Source organism: Geotrypetes seraphini, chromosome 6, assembly GCF_902459505.1.
Source record: "Geotrypetes seraphini chromosome 6, aGeoSer1.1, whole genome shotgun sequence".
Taxonomy (NCBI): Eukaryota; Metazoa; Chordata; class Amphibia; order Gymnophiona; family Dermophiidae; genus Geotrypetes; species Geotrypetes seraphini.
Window position 1 is genome coordinate 226,445,838 of NC_047089.1, and position 18,118 is coordinate 226,463,955.

General features: G+C 42.7%; 1 protein-coding gene across 1 annotated transcript in view; it reads left to right on the forward strand.

Moving 5' to 3' along the window:
* The first annotated feature begins 3,741 nt into the window (after window positions 1–3,741).
* LOC117362699 (P2Y purinoceptor 8-like) overlaps window positions 3,742–18,118 on the forward strand; it is a 63,039-nt gene continuing 48,662 nt past the window's right edge. Inside the window, exon 1 of the mRNA XM_033949518.1 lies at window positions 3,742–3,830. The gene's annotated coding sequence lies outside the window, so the exon portion shown is untranslated. The remainder of the gene's footprint in view (window positions 3,831–18,118) is intronic.

An 18,118-nucleotide genomic window follows, 5' to 3' on the forward strand; every position in this document is an offset into this window, starting at 1 on the left:
GATCAAGGCCCAAATGGTTTCTGGGTCAGTGAACTAGCATGACCTGTCATAGAATTATGCCCTCCTTAGATTCTGTTATGATCTAATCTATTATTCTTTTCTCGCTGTAAGTCGCCCTGAGCCTCTTTAGGTATAGCTCGACGCCCAAATAACAGATTAGAATTACCACCGTCTCCCAGATTCTATAGAGGTGATTGAATTTTGTGCACCCAATTTTGGCAGCAATCCTGAGAAGCACACACAACCCAATTAGGTAATGATCCCGTTAACACCAATTGTTAGCATTAATTGGCAATTATTTGCCATTGTGCATGCTTCTGCCTGTATGCTAGTTTATAAAGTTGCACGCTGACATTGTTTCATGCGCAACACAATAGGGGGTGTGGCAAGGGGAGGGGCATGGGCAGATCAGTGGCATTCCCATAATTTAGTACAAGCAAAGGCAAAGGAGGCATCTTTTCAATCAATGATCAAGTCTTTATTAGAATCAGTGGTTCTAACAAGGATCCCAGTTTCGGCATATAGAAGACGCCTTCCTCAGGGGACACTGGAAAATATACAACATATAAGAGAACATTCAGAAACCGTAAAACATAACATAAATACAAAATGAACTAAAATGGCGCATGAACTGGAGAAACAAGCCCAAGAAAGAAATCAAAATGCTCAGACAATGCAGAACCTAACCACATCATATTCCGGAAGAAACTGAAAACCCGTCTATTTGACACTTCATTGCCTTTATCCTCTCCTTCTCTCCTATTTCCACTTTTTCTCCTTCTTCCCCTATCCCCCTCCTACCTATCCTCTTTCCTCCTCTCTCCTCCTCTCTTCCCGCCCCTCTCCCTCATTTTCCCCTCTCACCTCTCTTTAAGTCGCCTTGAGCCTGCATAGGTATGAGCGACGCACAAATAATAATAATAATAACAATTTATATACCGCAGGACTGTGAAGTTCAATGTGGTTTACAATGATTACAGATTGAGTGGAATAAACAAAGTACAGACTTAGTGATTAACAGTTCTAGAGATCGTTTGTTGAGGACTAAGATTGTATAGGTTGGTTTCCTAAGTATTTCAGGAACAGATGTGTTTTTAGGCGTTTCCTGAATTCCCTATAAATAGACGATTAGATTAGAAATGTGCGGTATCTTGGGCTTGTTTCTCCAGTTCATGCGCACTGTTTTCCGTATTCGTATTTCACTTTGCTTTACCCAATTCAGTCTGCCATCAGCTCCTTTATCATGCTACATGGTTAATTTTAATTTGGCTTTTTTAAATTTATTTTAAAATTTATTTACCGCATACAATTATGCGGTTTCCATATCACATACATAAAATCTTGTTTCCCTACGATTATCACATATAACACAGACATGTCTAAACAACATCATTAATCGTCCCTGTTATAAACAGGAATAGAGTGCAAATTCATCATTTCAGAAATACAAGCAAGCTTTAAATCATACATTGCTGAAAAAAAAAATTCTAAAAGGCGATTATCAACGGAAATATACCTTAGCATAAGAAGGTTATCATAAGAAGGCATTGGAAAATAATTGAGTTTTCAGCATTTTCTTTAAATTCATCCTCCCCATACAAAACTGCAGGATACCAAGCAAGGCATTCCATAGTTCTATGCCAGCCACAGATATCATTGATGCTCTGATCCTAGCATGCATAATTGACATTCTACCCTCCAAACTTAATTTCATCCAATTTACATCCCATTTACATTTTCTGTTCTAAGTTTTATGGCTATCACATGCATTATTCTTCTTATGATGTTATGATTGGTTTTTATGTTTTATGTATAAAGATGTTTGGATATTTTATGATTTTATTTATTTTTTTATGTGTATTGCTATTGCAGTATGTTGTTTGTTATTTGCTGATTTTGCATGTTTACATTGTCCCCCGCCTAGATTTGTAGATAGGCAGGCTACAAATAATTTTAAATAAATAAATATCAAATCTGATCATTTTATGATCACTGTTATCAAGTGGCACCATTACCTCCCTCATCAGTCCATGTGCTCCACTAATAACTAGATCTAGATTTGCTTCACCTCTTGGCGGTTCCTGAACCAGCTGCTCCATAAAGCAGTCCTTGATTTCATCAAGGAATGTTATCTCCCTAGCATGCCCTTATGATACACTTACCCAGTCAATATCGGGGTAGTTGAAATCACCCCCTTTGTTATACCTACATTCTTAGATTTAACCTTTATTCAGATTGAGAGCATGAGGTAACACCTCCCAGCCATATTTGTGTAGTTTTTCTTTTTTTCTTTTTTGTATTTAAGTATTTTTATTGATTTCAATATAATATCAAGTAAAACTTGTACAGAAAGCAAATTTAACCAAGCATATTACAATCATATAAATCCATACTTAAAAAATTAAGCAGTTTACAAGAAAAACTGTTATGGTAAATTTAGCTCAAGTTTGCTTTAGATCCAAGATTTTAATTGCGAGAAAATCAAGAGAAACAATCAGAAAGGAGTACGGTAATAATATATCTATAGATCGGTAAGGGAGTTACTATTTTCTTTTAGAGCTCAAGCTTAAATTTTCTCCTTGTCCAGGCGGGACATAGCCAGAAAATTAGTCAAATGTTGGGGCTAAAAAAATACATATTTAATGGAATGATAACGGACAATGCACTTATAAGGATGTCTTTTAAATAAAAAGTAGCCCCCGGTTTCAAAAGAAGAAAATCACGTCTACGTTTTTGAGTTTCCCTTGAAACATCAGGGATTTGCGTAGTTTTTCAATGATGACATTCCTTATGTGCGGGCGAGCGTTGTGAAGAATGAGTGGCCCGGCCAAGAGCAACTGAGGTCAGACTTTGTGCATTTTTCTGCGCATTTTTTGCAAAAAAAATCACGATAATACACTGCTGTGACACTTCTTCCACATGGAACTTTGTCTGTGATGATGATGCCATCATGATCATAAGCAAAAATCATAATTTGTTTGATTTTTGATTGAGGTCATCAAAATTTTTTGGGTCGTGGGGAAGATGGAGCTCTCCACTCGTTGGACTGTGATTTCAGCTCCGCGAATACGGCTGGGAGTTGTTACCTCATGCTCCCCTACAGTCCAGACATGAGTCCACCAGACTTTGACCTTTTTCCAAAGTCGAAACAAGCTATGCGTGGACATCGTTTTGCATCTCTGGAAGAGCTTTCTTCTGCCGGTACCCGAGCCATTCGGCAACTGAACAAAAACGGTGTCTTGGATGGAATAATGAAGCTTCCCAGACGTTGAGACTCGATCATTTACAAAGCAGGGAGACTATATGGAAGGTTTGTAAAGAAATACTTGAAAAAAAAAATGAAACATGTAAATTAAAAAAATTAGTAACACGTAAATTTTAAAAAATATTTATGAAATGACCCTCGTATATAAATCATGTTAATTTATAACTGTGATTAGGAGAGCAAGAAGCAATGGTTGCATACAGTTGAGCAAGAAGAACCACATCCTTACCTTTGGCTTAGAACAGCTGGGCAGGAAGCATGTTACTGAACTTCCTCATAATAGAGAACACAGCCCAGACACACATATGCCCAGTATGATGTCTAGATCTATGCCAGCTACACACTTAAAACTCTCTGCATGACAACCGCGGCTTGCTCGTAAAGGAAATGGGTTTCAATGGCAGACTAACTGAAAGACAGGCATTAATCTACATAAGAGCCTGAGCAAATTAGGACCTAAACCATGCAGATACAGTTAGGAAACGGTTATGCGTTTCGCAACCAAAGTCCTGACAGCTTGGGTTTCTGCTGTTTGCAAGTTGCAGGTGCCAACGCACTGGAGCAGGTAGGCTTGCACATTTCAAACGTTCTGATTTTTCATGTTTTGCTTGAAATTTGTTCTTTACAACCGAGGTACTCTGAAGCCAATAAATAACTATGCATGCAGTGTTAAATGTAAAAATGTATAGAGCTGGCACAGCATATCGCAAAGGCTGAAGAAGGCACTTTGACATAGCATAGCTTTGTCTTGTGTTCGGGTGCTAAGAAATTGGGGGAAGAGGGAAGTCAAAAATTTCTATAAATTTATTGCTCAGTAATATCAAACAGAAAAACTTTTTCCTGGAGAATAAAATTGAATGTGGAATGTTTTGCTTTAAGGGGGCTCACTGGTAGAGCTGCTGCCTCTGCATTAGAGAATGACACGAGGATAAATTTGTCCCTGTATCCGCAGGAACTCAATTTCTCCATCCCATCCCTGCTAGTTTTGCCGCCGTCCCTGCCTCATTCCTGTAAGCTCTGCCTTAACCGCTCAAGCCTCGAACACTTATGATTTTAAAGTGTTTGCGTCTTGTGCAGATGAGGACGTAGCTTAGGCATTGGTGGAATGAGGCATCACGACATCACAATCTGAGCTCTAGAATGTTGCCACTTATGATTTTAAAGGGTTTGAGGCTTGTCCAGATGAGGACGGAACTTAGGCATTGGTGGAATGAGGCATTATGACATCACAATCTGAGCTCTAGAATGTTGCTGCTTATGATTTTAAAGGGTTTGAGGCTTGTGCAGATGAGGACGGAGCTTAGGCATTGGTGGAATGAGGCATTATGACATCACAATCTGAGCTCTAGAATGTTGCTACTTATGATTTTAAAGTGTTTGAGGCTTGTGCAGATGAGGACGGAGCTTACAGGAATGGGGCTGGGACAGGAAAAGAACTTGTAGGGATGGGACGGGGAGGGAAAATGAATTTCCATGGGGACGGGGAAAAATTTGTCCCCATGTCTTTCTCTACTTGCCACCTACCGAGTTAGGTGCCGTTTATAGAACATAAGAACATAAGAATAGCCTTACTGGGTCAGACCAATGGTCCATCAAGTCCAGTAGCCCATTCTCACGGTGGCCAATCCAGGTCACTAGTACCTGGCTCACGTGCTAACCAGACACTTTGGGGCTGATTCTATAAAGGAAGCCTAACTTAATTGGTAAAATGCCCTTAATAGCCTCAATAATAATTTAAAAATAATAATTGTGCAATAGGCATCTATCGCATGACACTGACGCCTAAGTAGGCGTTTCTAAGGGCAGAGCGTGACTTAGGCATCGCTAAGTGCGATTCTCCAAAAACTTAGGCGCCTGAAATGTAGGCATTTAAAATGCTCACCTACATTTATAGGTGTCTAAGGGCTCCTTTTACAAAGGTGCGCTAGGATCTTAACGCACGCAATAGCGCACGTTAAATTCCTGAGCGTATCTTTGTAAATTCCTAGCGCACCTTTGTAAAAGGAGCCTTATATGTTAATGTTTGATTTTATTTGTTGTATTGAATTATGTATGTAACGATATGTAAACCGTTTAGGTTTAAACGGTATATAATATTTTTAAAATTTTTTTTATTATTTTATAAACTGCAACAGTGTATTACATTTGTTAAAATACAGAACAATTTTTCATTCAATACACCATTTCATACAATTAATATAAAAACCATAACTTTACCCACCCACCCTTCTATCAAACAATGATAATACCAAGTAACTTTATTACAATTAAAATGAAAATTTAATATATTTTTTTTTCAATTACCTCCCGCCCTCTCCCCCTCCCGGATGTGTAATGATAAAATCTTAGAACAACAAAAATTCTTAATGTGAATCAGCAAATAAAGCCAATGGACCCCATATTTTGTTAAATAAAGCACTGTATCCCAAACATTCAACATTCATTTTCTCATATTTGTATGTATTACATACAATTGTCCACCAAAATGTGTAATTTAATCTATCATAATTTTTCCAATTTTTTGTGATCAATTGAACAGCTATTCCAGTAAAGATCAGGAAGAGACGACTTTTATATTTATCGAGGGGAGGTTTAACGTGTAACATAGTACCACATATAATGGCTTCATATGTTAATGAAATATCAGATTCTAATATAATATTTATTTGTCCCCAAATCGACTTCCAGAATTTAAATATCAGTGGACAAAAAAATAACAGATGATCTAAGGTCCCTATGTCAGTATTACACTGCCAGCATCTATTAGATTTGGAACTATCTAATTTTTGCAAACGAACTGGGTCCAAAAAATCCTATGTAATAAAAATAACCATGTTTGCCTCATGGATGCTGACGCTGTATATTTCAACCCCAAGACCAAATTTGTGGCCAATGAGACACAGAAATGTGGAGGGGCATAATCGAAAGGGACATCTAAGTCCGTTTACGTCCATATTGCAAGTCGTCCAAAGTTAAAAAGAGCCTAAGACACATTTTCGAAAGATACGTCCAACTTTTTTTTACTTTCGAAAATCGTCTAATTATACGTCCTGCCGATCTGATCGTCCAAGCCACTAAATCGTCTATCGTTATACCACATTTCTGTCCAACATTCCGTCCAAGTCCAAAACACCTAGAACAAGCCCTGTTGGACGTGGGAGGGGTCTGCAAAGTGATGGACTGCACACCCAGACATGTCACCTAAATAGTGGGGTACCTTACAGGGCACCACTGTGAACTTCACAAAAAGGGTGCCATGGCTTCTCCTCACTACAGCTCCCTTATAGGTGACGGTGAGCCCCCCAAACCACCTCCAGAATCCCCTAGACCCACTTATCTACCACCCCAATAGCCTGTATGGCTGCAGGAGCCACTTATATGCCAGTAAAAAAGGGTTTTGGGGATGTATAGGGCAGTGCACATGTTTCAGTATCAATGCAGTGATTACAGGGGCTTATGGGCATGGGTCCCTAACTCACCCCTAAGACAACTTCAGCTGCCTCTGGGCTGGATGACTAAGCTTTCCTATGCCAGGCGGCCAGGTGATGATGGTCTGGAGACTGAAATTTAAAGTTGTGAATAAAATTTTTATGGGGGGGGGGTTGGTAATCACTGGGGTAGTGTGTGGGGGTCTGTGTTATGTGTTTGCTGTGCTTATCTGGTAAGTTTAGGTGGGTGTTTGTGACTTAGACTATAATTATTTTGTGGACCAGCACCGGTCCGTGGACTAAGTTGTGGGCCAGACCCCACCCATCTCTACCCAATCTCCGCACCAGAGCCCTTCCCCATAATAGTACTAATTGTAACACCATTTTTTCCATTCATTTTTCACAGTCACAATATAATCGTATTAACAACACATAATGGTTAACTCCAAAATTAAAATACACAAAGCACACTGTATGCTTCTCAACATTCATTCCTATCAGAAAACAGATAACCCCATGCAAATGCAGGACCAAAAACTAAAAGTTCTAATATTTACAAACAAACCCTAAGATGCAAGACTCTGCAAGCAGTACAACCCCAGAGAAAAAGAAACAAATGGATTTCTTCCTGAACAGACAGCAGATGTAAATCGATCACCAAATTAAAAAATAAAATCATTCCTCCTACCGTTGTCTCCCTCCCTCCCTCCATGCTGTGCCTTGCCTTCTGGCCTGCTCCATCTTCCTGAGTGCTGCAGTGCACAAAGCTGTGAGAAGAGGCTCCTACATGCGTCCTGCACCTCATCTGGAAGCCTTCCCTCTGATGTTGCGACGTCAGAGAGAAGGCTTCAGGTTCAGGTGCAGGACGCGCCTAGGAGCCTCTTCCCACGGCTTTGTGCACTGTAGCACTCAGGAAGAGGGAGCCGGCCCGAAGACAATGCCGCGTTGATCGCACCATGGACCGGTATCGGAAGAGTACTGAATGAGGCCCGATGCACATGCCGGCCCTGTGGACCGGCAGGAAATTTCTGAGGACTTGCACCGTTCCACGGACCGGTGGTTGAAGAACATTGCCCTAGAATTTTTTTTGCCATTTTCTCATCAACTGCTTTGAGAAATTCTACATTTATTATTTACTCATCACACTTACATATTACTATTAAACAGCATTTACCCCATCCCCCCTTTTACAAAACCGCAAAAGCAGTTTTTAGTGTTAGCTGCATGCTGAATGCTATGCACTGCTCTGACACTCATAGGTGATAGGCTCCGGAGTAATCTAAGAAAATACTTTTTTACAGAAAGGGTGGTAGATGTGTGGAACAGTCTCCCGGAAGAGGTGGTGGAAACAGAGACTGTGTCTGAATTCAAGAGGGCCTGGGATAGGCACGTGGGATCTCTGAGAGAGAAAGGGATAATGGTTCCTGCAGATGGGCAGACTCGATGGGCCATTTGGCCTTAATCTGCCATCATGTTATAATGTTTCTATAACTATAAAGTTCTATGACAGCACAATGCAGGTGTAAAGAGCTTTAGCCTATAGGAAGAGGAGATGCAAATGTTAAGATCCTTAGCCAATAGGGAAAGGAGGAGATAATGATTACTGCGGATGAGCAGACTAGATGGGCCATTTGACCTTTGTCTGCCATCATGTTTCTATGAGCGTTGGAGCAGCGCATGGCATTTAGTGCGCCAGCTGGCGCTAAAAAACGCTTTTGCGGTTTTATAAAAGGGAGAGGGGGGTAATTATCTTAAGCTAGGTTGATGTTACTGACATTTTAGTGTTACTACCTAGCAATTTTTGTACATTAAAAAATGTTTTGAGCTAAAACACAGTAAAATAACATCATTCAAACGATACAGTGTTCTAATCACCCTGAATGCTCAAAGTTTCCATCCCTAACTTTAATATAGGCCTTCAGTTGCTTTGAAGTTTTAACAGCCTTGTCCTTCCGTCCCTGGGGTGGTGCCAGATCATCTGCAGTGCTTTCTTCAGTTTGGCAACTGTTTAAGGCTTTGGGTGGAGCTTGTAATAGGCCTCCAACATTTATTTATTTAAAAAAATTTGTACACCACCTAAATCTAGGCAGTTTACAAATGACAATACATAATATAGGCCTTCTTTTACTAAGCTGTGCTAGAGGATTCTACTGCGGCCCGGGGTATTAGCATCAAATTCTATAAATGACATCCCGATGGTAGATAGTGGTAGGCGTCCTACCACTATCTAACCAGCCAATCGGGACGCACGTTTTCTAAAAAAACAAACAAACCAAAAAAACCCGAGGCAAGCCGCTTACATTATAGGTGTCTTTTGCGAGTGCAGGGAGGTGCCTTGGACCGCTTAAGCTTGCCCAAGGCTGGACGTGGAAGTGGGCGTGGTTTCACCCGGATGTAGCCTTGAGCGAGTTTAAGCAACCCTAGGCGTCTCCCTAGGGCTGCGATAGGTGCCTGAAATGTAGGCCAACAAAAAGCTGATCTACATTTCAAATAGACGAGGCCGCTATGCCAAGCAATGAAATCTCACTGCCACAATCAGCTGAGCGGCCACAGCAGGGAACTCGCCCCCCTCCCCCCCCCCCACATGTAGTCAGCCAGCAGGAAGGATGCCCACTCCCTCCTGCCGCCACCCCCGAACCTCCACCTGACACTGTCTGCGGCAGGAGGGATGCCCACTCCCTCCCACCACCATTCCCGAACCCCCCAACACTGTCCACTGCAAGAGGGATGCCCACTCCCTGCTGCCGCTGACCCCATTGACCTGCCAACCCAATGACACCCCCCCCTCATCCAATTAGCTGGAGGGATGCCCACTCCCTCCTGCCATAGCCCCATCTATCCCTTGAACCCCAGACACTCCCCAATACACCCAGACACCCCTCAACACTCACTCGACACAAGGACTCTATATAGCCCCCCCCCCACACCTAGATATTGTTATAGAATAGTCTTTCACTGCATGGTATTTGGATGCATAAAAGAAAGCGTCCACTTATAGACTGTGCCCCTAGTGGCCAAAATGCCAAGGTCTTATAGGGCCTCAAAGCGAATATGAGAATAATTATAATAGGGAGTTATCCACAAAAGTAGAAGTGACACATTGTTCTAACCACCAAACCATTTCTGGACAGACACAGTTCATCTTTAATCACTGGCTCAAGATGCAGCTATCAGCCTTTATTTACTTACTCACCCAAGGCGTGTACAGCAGGTACAGCCTGACTAAGCTTTTAACAGCATAACAAGAGTAACATGCACGAATACAAGCAATGAGGTAAACTTGGACATAGATTGAACCCTAACGATAGGATAAATATGATACTGCAGTATCAGAAACAGTGGCGTAGTAAGGGGGTTGGGGGGGGTGGAACGCCCAGGCGCCGTCTTCACGGGGGATGCCGGTGTCACCCTTCTCCCGCACACCTCCTTAAAACATTAACCAGTGCGATTATCATCTTGCACTTGCTGCTTGTTCCTGCCTCGGCTCTGTTCTGACGTCACTTCCTGATCGAAGAAGCTTTGCATGACCACGAATAAGCGAAAATGCCCATGAATAGTGAAAATCTGCACCCAAATTTGGATTCCCAGCTTTGGATAACTTACATAGAATCCGGTGGGTTAAAACAGCACAGTTGAACAATGATATAACAGAAATATGATCAATGTCAGCAGGGTACTAATGTTATATTATAACAGGGAGCACCAGTGGCATACCTAACATATGTATATCTATAAACAACTCAGATGTATTGAAAACCAATGTATGTATAAACTACACTTCCAATAGGAGACTGGTGTGGTCATAAGATGTTATAGCAATAAAAATGTACTGCAGAAGCTCTGAGAAACCAATATCAATTCTTTATTGCTCAAAAAGAAGGAAAAAGCCTCAGAAAAGGCTCTCCCACCTCCACAATAGTGGATCTCAAAGGTGGTTAAGCGGTAACCTCATAGGCAAAACCTTCTTACAAAAGTGAGCAATTGAATCAAAAACTGTGCTTCACATAAATAATGAATTAAAGATAGAAGCAAAAAAACCACTTATCTTAGAGCTGATCGGCACACCGACGGAGGCCAGCGTTTCACCGACAGGCTACATCAGGGTGTGACCCGACCGATCAGTCTGCAAAGAGAAGAAAAAACATAGGAACTTAGCAGTTTCACAATGAGTTTACTTCTTACTATAACAAAGCAAAAACGTACCTAAACAAGAGCGAATACCAACGCTTCAAAAAGTCCAAAAAATGGCTCCCCTGGGGCGGCTCCGGGATTTCGGTTTTTAAAATCTTCCCGGTTGGACACGTCACCAACCGGAAGTGAATGAAAGGATAACGTGACAGCTGAGAGAAATCTAACAAAAACAATAACAATCTTCTCCACTCCAACAAAAATAAATGTAAAAGTAAATGTAAAAATGAAAATAGAAATGAGAATAAAAATAAAAATAGATATAAAAATGAAAAATATGTAATTCAAAATGAAAAATGTTAAGTGTGTGAAAATTTTTTATTTTTTATTTTTTTCTTTGTTCTTTTTCTATTTTCTTCCTTCTGGTTTTAATTTAGATGTTGTACTGAAATCTTAAAGTACTAATATAACGTACTCCAATCCAGTCTCTGGTTTAGCCCAACAGGCTCTTCACTGTTGAGTAAGTGAATCCAAAATTGCTCTGCTCGCAATAAACGAATAGGGCGATTGTTAGTTCCTTCTTCTATATGATCTATGACAAAACAACGCAGATCTTCAAAGGTGTGATTCTGTTCCAAACAATGTACTACCAGGAGAGCTTGTAACTTGTTATTATGCAGGCAACTCTTATGTTCTGTAATACGCGTGTATTGGGGAGTGTCTGGGGTTCAAGGGATAGATGGGGCTATGGCAGGAGGGAGTGGGCATCCCTCCAGCTAATTGGATGAGGGGGGGGTGTCATTGGGTTGGCAGGTCAATGGGGTCAGCGGCAGCAGGGAGTGGGCATCCCTCTTGCAGTGGACAGTGTTGGGGGGTTCGGGAATGGTGGTGGGAGGGAGTGGGCATCCCTCCTGCCGCAGACAGTGTCAGGTGGAGGTTCGGGGGTGGCGGCAGGAGGGAGTGGGCATCCTTCCTGCTGGCTGACTACATGTGGGGGGGGGGAGGGGGGCGAGTTCCCTGCTGTGGCCGCTCAGCTGATTGTGGCAGTGAGATTTCATTGCTGTGATTGGCATAGTTTGTCCTACGTAGATCTTTAAACAAGGGCAAAAAATAATATATACTACGAACATTGTAGAGCAAGACGTAAGATGTTTGAGCCTGTAGATTTTTCTTGTACCAGGATGTACAAAGTGATCAGCAAACTCCGCAGTGATAGCACATGTTAGACACTTTCCACACTTGAAATGTCCTGTTGATTCAGTGCTTAAACCTTTAATTTGAGATGAAACAAAACTAATGTCAGCAGGACTTAGTAATTCCTTCAGATTTTTCTGTCTGGTGAATGCTATGCGAAGATGAGTTTCGGTATATATGGGATGTACTGCCAACAAATCCCAATGTTTCCTCAAAATCTTGGTAATACCATTCACACTCGGGGAATATTGCAAAATGCATGTGGCTATGTTATCTTCTGTCGTTTTGTCTCTAGGGAGGAACAAAAGGTCCCTGTTTAAATATTTCGCTCGCTTGTAAGCTTTTCTGAGGGTATGCTCTGGATAACCCCTGGTTTTTAACCTGGTGTACAATTTTTATTGCTATAACATCTTATGACCACCCAGTCTCCTATTGGAAGTATACCTAACATATGTGACACCTGGGGCCCATCATTTTTTGGCACCCCCCCCATCTGTACGAAAAACATGATTTTTAGTAACAAGCCACATGTCACACATGAATACCTAGAAAAAGGCAGCATCTTACATATGCAGTGAGCTGTACAACATCAATACACCCATTGTAAAACTAAACAAGCCAGACTAGTACAGATCAATCCTACACCGTCAATCCTAACAGAAAACCATGTCTTTCGAACACACAGAACACAGAAAACACAGATGGAATATGTCATCACAAACTAACCCCTCCCCCTTTTACAAAACTGTAGTGTGGATTTTAGCCACGGTGGTAACAGCTCTGACGCTCATAGAATTCTGGGCATCAGAGCTGCTACCACCACGGCTGGCGCTAAAAAACGCTCCACAGTTTTGTAAAAAGGGGGATAAAATAGAAATACATAGACAAAGGTTAAATTGAACACCACAGAAACAATGACACATGTCTCCTAAAGCAATAAATAAATAGAAATTTTTTTCTACCTTTATCTTCTCTGGTTTCTGCTTTCCTCATCTTCTTGTTACTCTCTTCCTTCCATCCACAGTCTGCCATCTCTCTGTCCCTATATGGCATCTTCTCTCCTTCGATGCCCCTTCCAGAAACTGTATGCCTCCCCCTTCCATCTCTCCTTTCACCCCCATTGGTCTGGCATCTCTCTCCTCTCCTTCCCTCTCCCACACCTCTCTTCTGCAATCCCTTTCTTCCCTCATTTTCCTTTTCAATTTATTTTCTGCATCCATCTAGATTACGTTCTTACTACCATCTCATCAATTTCCTTTTTTACTGTCTACCTACAGCTCGCCACCTCTTTCCCTCAGCCCCTCCAGTATTTCCCTAACTCAATACTTTTATTTATCCCCTCCTTCCATCATTTGCCCTCTTCTCTCTCCTTCTCTCCACTTCCATCATCTGCCCCTTCTCTCTCTTTCCTCCCTCCTTCCATCATCTACCCTCTTCTCTCTCCCCACTTCCATCATCTGCCCCTTCTCTCTCTTTCCCCCCACTTCCATCAGCATCTGCCCCCTTTCGCTCCCTACAACCCAATTCTATGCAGTATCGTTCCTCCTTATGTCTCTTTCCCTGCAATTCCATCAGCATCTGCCCCTTTCTCTCCCTCCACCACGCATCCATACCACCCTGACCCCCTTTCTCACCCTTCATTATGATTCCATACCACCCTGACCCCCTTTCTCACCCTTCACCATGATTCCATACCACCCTGATCCCCCTTTGTCACCCTTCAGCATGATTCCATATCACCCTGACCCCCCTTTGTCACCCTTCAGCATGATTCCATACCACTCTGACCTCCTTTCTTTCTCCATCCCAAAGGTCCCACGATGACTGCTTCTGCTTCTGCTGGAAGAGGTAAGTTACGTCGGAGGGGGTTGGGCCGGCAGACGCAGTTAGTTGCGGCAAGATCCCGCGATGACTGCGGCTGCCGGTCCACCCCCCCCCCCCCCCCGACGTCACTTACCTCTTCCCAGTCATCGTGGGACCTTCTTCACTTCAGCGCGGCTGCCGACTCTGCTCTAAGTACGGCAGCCGCTCAGAAGTGCCGTTTGAAGCAGCACGGGAGGTTCCGTATCCGGCCGGCTGTGCACCCCCTTGGAGCGTGCACCTGGGGTGTACCGCCCCCCCACCCCCATCTTGGTACGCCACTGGGATGCACAGAATAACATTGATATAGCACAGATATAATATTTATGTTATTGGCACAGCACAAATGAAACTCATAATAGACAAAGTATTAGAATGTTCATATGACAGAGATATGGAAACACGATGTCATAACATAAGAATAGCCTTACTGGGTCAGACCAATGCTCCATCTAGCCCAGTATACCCTCTTCATGGTGGTCAATCCAGGTCACAGCATTCTATAAATGACATATCCTGTGGCCTGATCTTCTGAAAGTGTGAAATGTGCTCTGAGCATGCCAGCCTGTGTGATTACTCCTCCCTTCCGTTCTCACCACATATTGCACAAAGGGAGCTACACCACCTCCCAAACTGTCAAAAAAAACCCAAAACAACCCACAAAACCTCACAATGTTACCACTTTAACAGTCTGCAGTTTGGTTTATGACATGACCCCCAAGTCACTTAATTATACCAGTAATGGCAAAGAGATAATTCACAGAATGGTATCAGTCATAAAAAATGAGATGCCTTAATTATAAATAATTAGAGATGCAAATTTAATAGAATACATTTCCTCTGTTAATTCACCTCTAAAAATATAGTGTTTGCAAATTAATTTAATGTGCTCTAACCTAAAATTACCATATATACTCGAATATAAACCCATCCAAATATAACCTGAGGTAATAGAAACTCACAGCAGTCTCACAAGGTTACTGTGGGAGCTCACATCAGCCATTTGGAGCAGTGAGACTTCACAGGGCAGGAGCATAGGAGGATCACTCTTGCCTTGGCTCACCACAAGACCGGTGAACAAATTTGAAAATAGAGTGTCACCACTAGACCAACAGGGCTTAAGGTAGGCTCAGGGAGAGGCCTGCGATGGGTCAGAGAGGGGGAAGACTTGAATATAAACCGAGACCCCCATTTTTGGGTTGTTTGACCCAAAAATAAACTACATTCATATATACCAGTGGTTCCCAAACCTGTCCTGGGGGACCCCCAGCCAGTCAGGTTTTCAAGATATCCCTAATGAATATGCATGAGAGAGATTTGCATATAATGGAAGTGACAGGTATGCAAATCTCTCTCATGCATATTCATTAAGGATATCTTGAAAACCTGACTGGCTGGGGGTCCCCCAGGACAGGTTTGGGAACCACTGATATATACATTCTGAACAGAATGTTACAAAACAAGTTAGTACCTTAGAGCAGGGGTGTCAAAGTCCCTCCTCGAGGGCCGTAATCCAGTCGGGTTTTCAGGATTTCCCCAATGAATATGCATTGAAAGCAGTGCATGCACATAGATCTCATGCATATTCATTGGGGAAATCCTGAAAACCCGACTGGATTCCGGCCCTCGAGGACCGACTTTGACACCTGTGCCTTAGAGCTACAAAAGGCTGTCCGTGTGGACACGTGTTCTGGTTTGAGAAACAGGAAAGAGCTCCTTTCAGAAATATTTTAGAGAAATGCCAGCCTCTGTGGACCTCCATTAAGGGGGCAATGTTTATACTGCCTGCACTGGAGGTAGCAGAATTTGTCACATCCCCATCCCCGCATTTAACCGCAGAAAACCATCCCCATGCCATTCTTTAAGGAGAGAAGGAAGAATCAGAGTATGAATGGGCCCAGCCACTGACCCTCAAGCCTTGCATTGAAGAATGCTGGTGTAGAAGGACTGAGGTTGAGAAAGACACTAAAGAATGATACTGGATGGTTAGAACGTAAGACCATAACCGTTACCATACTGGGACAGACTGAAGGTCCATCAAGCCCAATATCCTGTTTCCAGCAGTGGCCAACCCAGGTCCCAAGTACCTGACAGAAACCCAAAGAGTAGCAACATTCCAGAGCTTAGACTGTGATGTCATAATGCCTCATTCCACCAATGCCTAAGAGCCAGCCTTAGCAGTGATGTCACAATGGCTTCATTATCCTATACTTGGCTCACATAAGAATCAGAGTATGAATGGACACAGCCACTGACCCTTAAGCCTTTCACTGAAGAATGCTGGTGTAGAAAGACCGAGGTTGAGATAGACGCTAAAGAATGACACAGGCTAGTTTCCCGCAATTATCTGTGAGGACAGGGACGGTAACAAATTTTGTCACCATGTCATTCTTTATGTTAGTACCCACTAGAAAAGTGAAAGTAGGAAACATTTAAACAAAACAGTCTTGCACACTTCATACCCCAAAACCACTATTAAAGTAGATCTTGTGGGAATGATTCCAACTGTCCAACTAACTGCTAACTGCCTTGAATGAACCCACTAACTGCTCTTTCTGCCTTATAGTCCCACCAACTGTTCCTTCCACTCTAGAACAACAAACTCCAAAAAAAAATTGCCAACGAAACTTGAAAGAATCCAACAATGAGGCAAAAAATGGTCAAAGGTTCCGTGAGTGATTGCAGAACAGCAAAACCACCGGCATACAAAAAGCTCAAAAGAAATATGTATACTAAGGTAATAATAAGAGTGTAAGGTACCCTCAGTGCGCAGGATAAGCGACGGGAGAAAAACTCCAACGCTTCAAGCGAAAAGGTAGAGGCTAAAAAGCCCCCACCTACACACCATCATGGGGTACCTATAGTGCATTTTGAAATTAAATAACACAATACCAAACAAGTGCACAATGAACACAAGTGAAAAAATGGAATCACAAACTGCAATCACTCAGGGAACCCCCCAGCCAACTCCCAGCAAAAAATCAAAAAAGCAACTTAGCTTGAAGAGTCTTCATTCAACATCCAAGGGTGCGGGAATAGCGTAGATGAAATACCGCAACCAGGTTCAACCAAGCCTGATTTCGGGAACAACGTCCCTTCCTTAGGAACCCATGAATCAAGAATCCAAACGGACCTCAAGGCAGGCTGGAGAGAGAGAGAGGAGCTGAAGGGGGGGCAGCGCAAAAAGGCCTTAAAAGCCATCAAGAATGACATCAGCAGCCAATCCACTCTAGACACATAAATAAAACATATTTGAGACCAGCCTTCTCCAGGGCATCACATTTCAAATTATCCTTCAAACACATCTGCCATAGTTTTATTTTCTGTGACAAAATCCTTGTTTTGTTTAAGAACTATTACAAGCATAGAGATGGTTTCTTTTGTGGCCAAAGAATGAGGTGGTTAAGGTTACTCAGGTCAGGAGAAATGCCTTTTTACAGTTTAGGCGTAAGGTGGTAGCAACCGGAGCCACCTTTTGTTTTCCTTGCAAATGTATCATTCAGTTTACTGGTCGATATTCAAATCGATTTAACTGGGAAGAAGAGCTTTCTGCTTGGTTTAATCACTTGAGCCTACCTAACTGCAGATATTTGGCGGCACTTACCTGGACAGTGAAATTAGCACTAGCCATCACTGCAGTGTTCAGTTAGTGCTGGGGTGGTCTGTGGGCATTACTTAATCCATTAGTGGCAATATTCTGATGACTAGCTAGTTAAGTAACTGACTACAGTTAGCACAGCAAAAAGGCTTGCCTTGTACTCTCTGAGCTAGCTGGGCACTAGTCTAAATATTGGCTTGTTAACTTCAAAGTAGCAGGTTCATAGACAAAACCGCCGAAGACAAAGGCGCGCACCGACAACTGAGCGCAAGATGGAAGCGCGCGCCGAAGAAAAAGGGTGTTTTTAGGGGCTCCGACGGGGGAGTTTTGTTGGGGAACCCCCCCCCACTTTACTTAATACAGATCACAGCGGCGTTGTGTGGGCTTTGGGGGGTTGTAACCCCCCCTCATTATACTGGAAACTTAACCGTTTCCCTGTTTTTTAGGGAAAAAGTGAAGTTTTCAGTAAAATGTGGGGGGTTACAACCCCCCAAACCCCCCACAACGCCCCACAACGTGGCGCGATCTGTGTAAAGTAAAGTGGGGGGGCCCTTTAAAACAGTCATTTTCTTCGGCGCGCGGCTCCGCGTTGCGCTCATTTGTCTGCGCGCGCCTTTGTCCCGGCGCGCTTTTGACCTGACACCA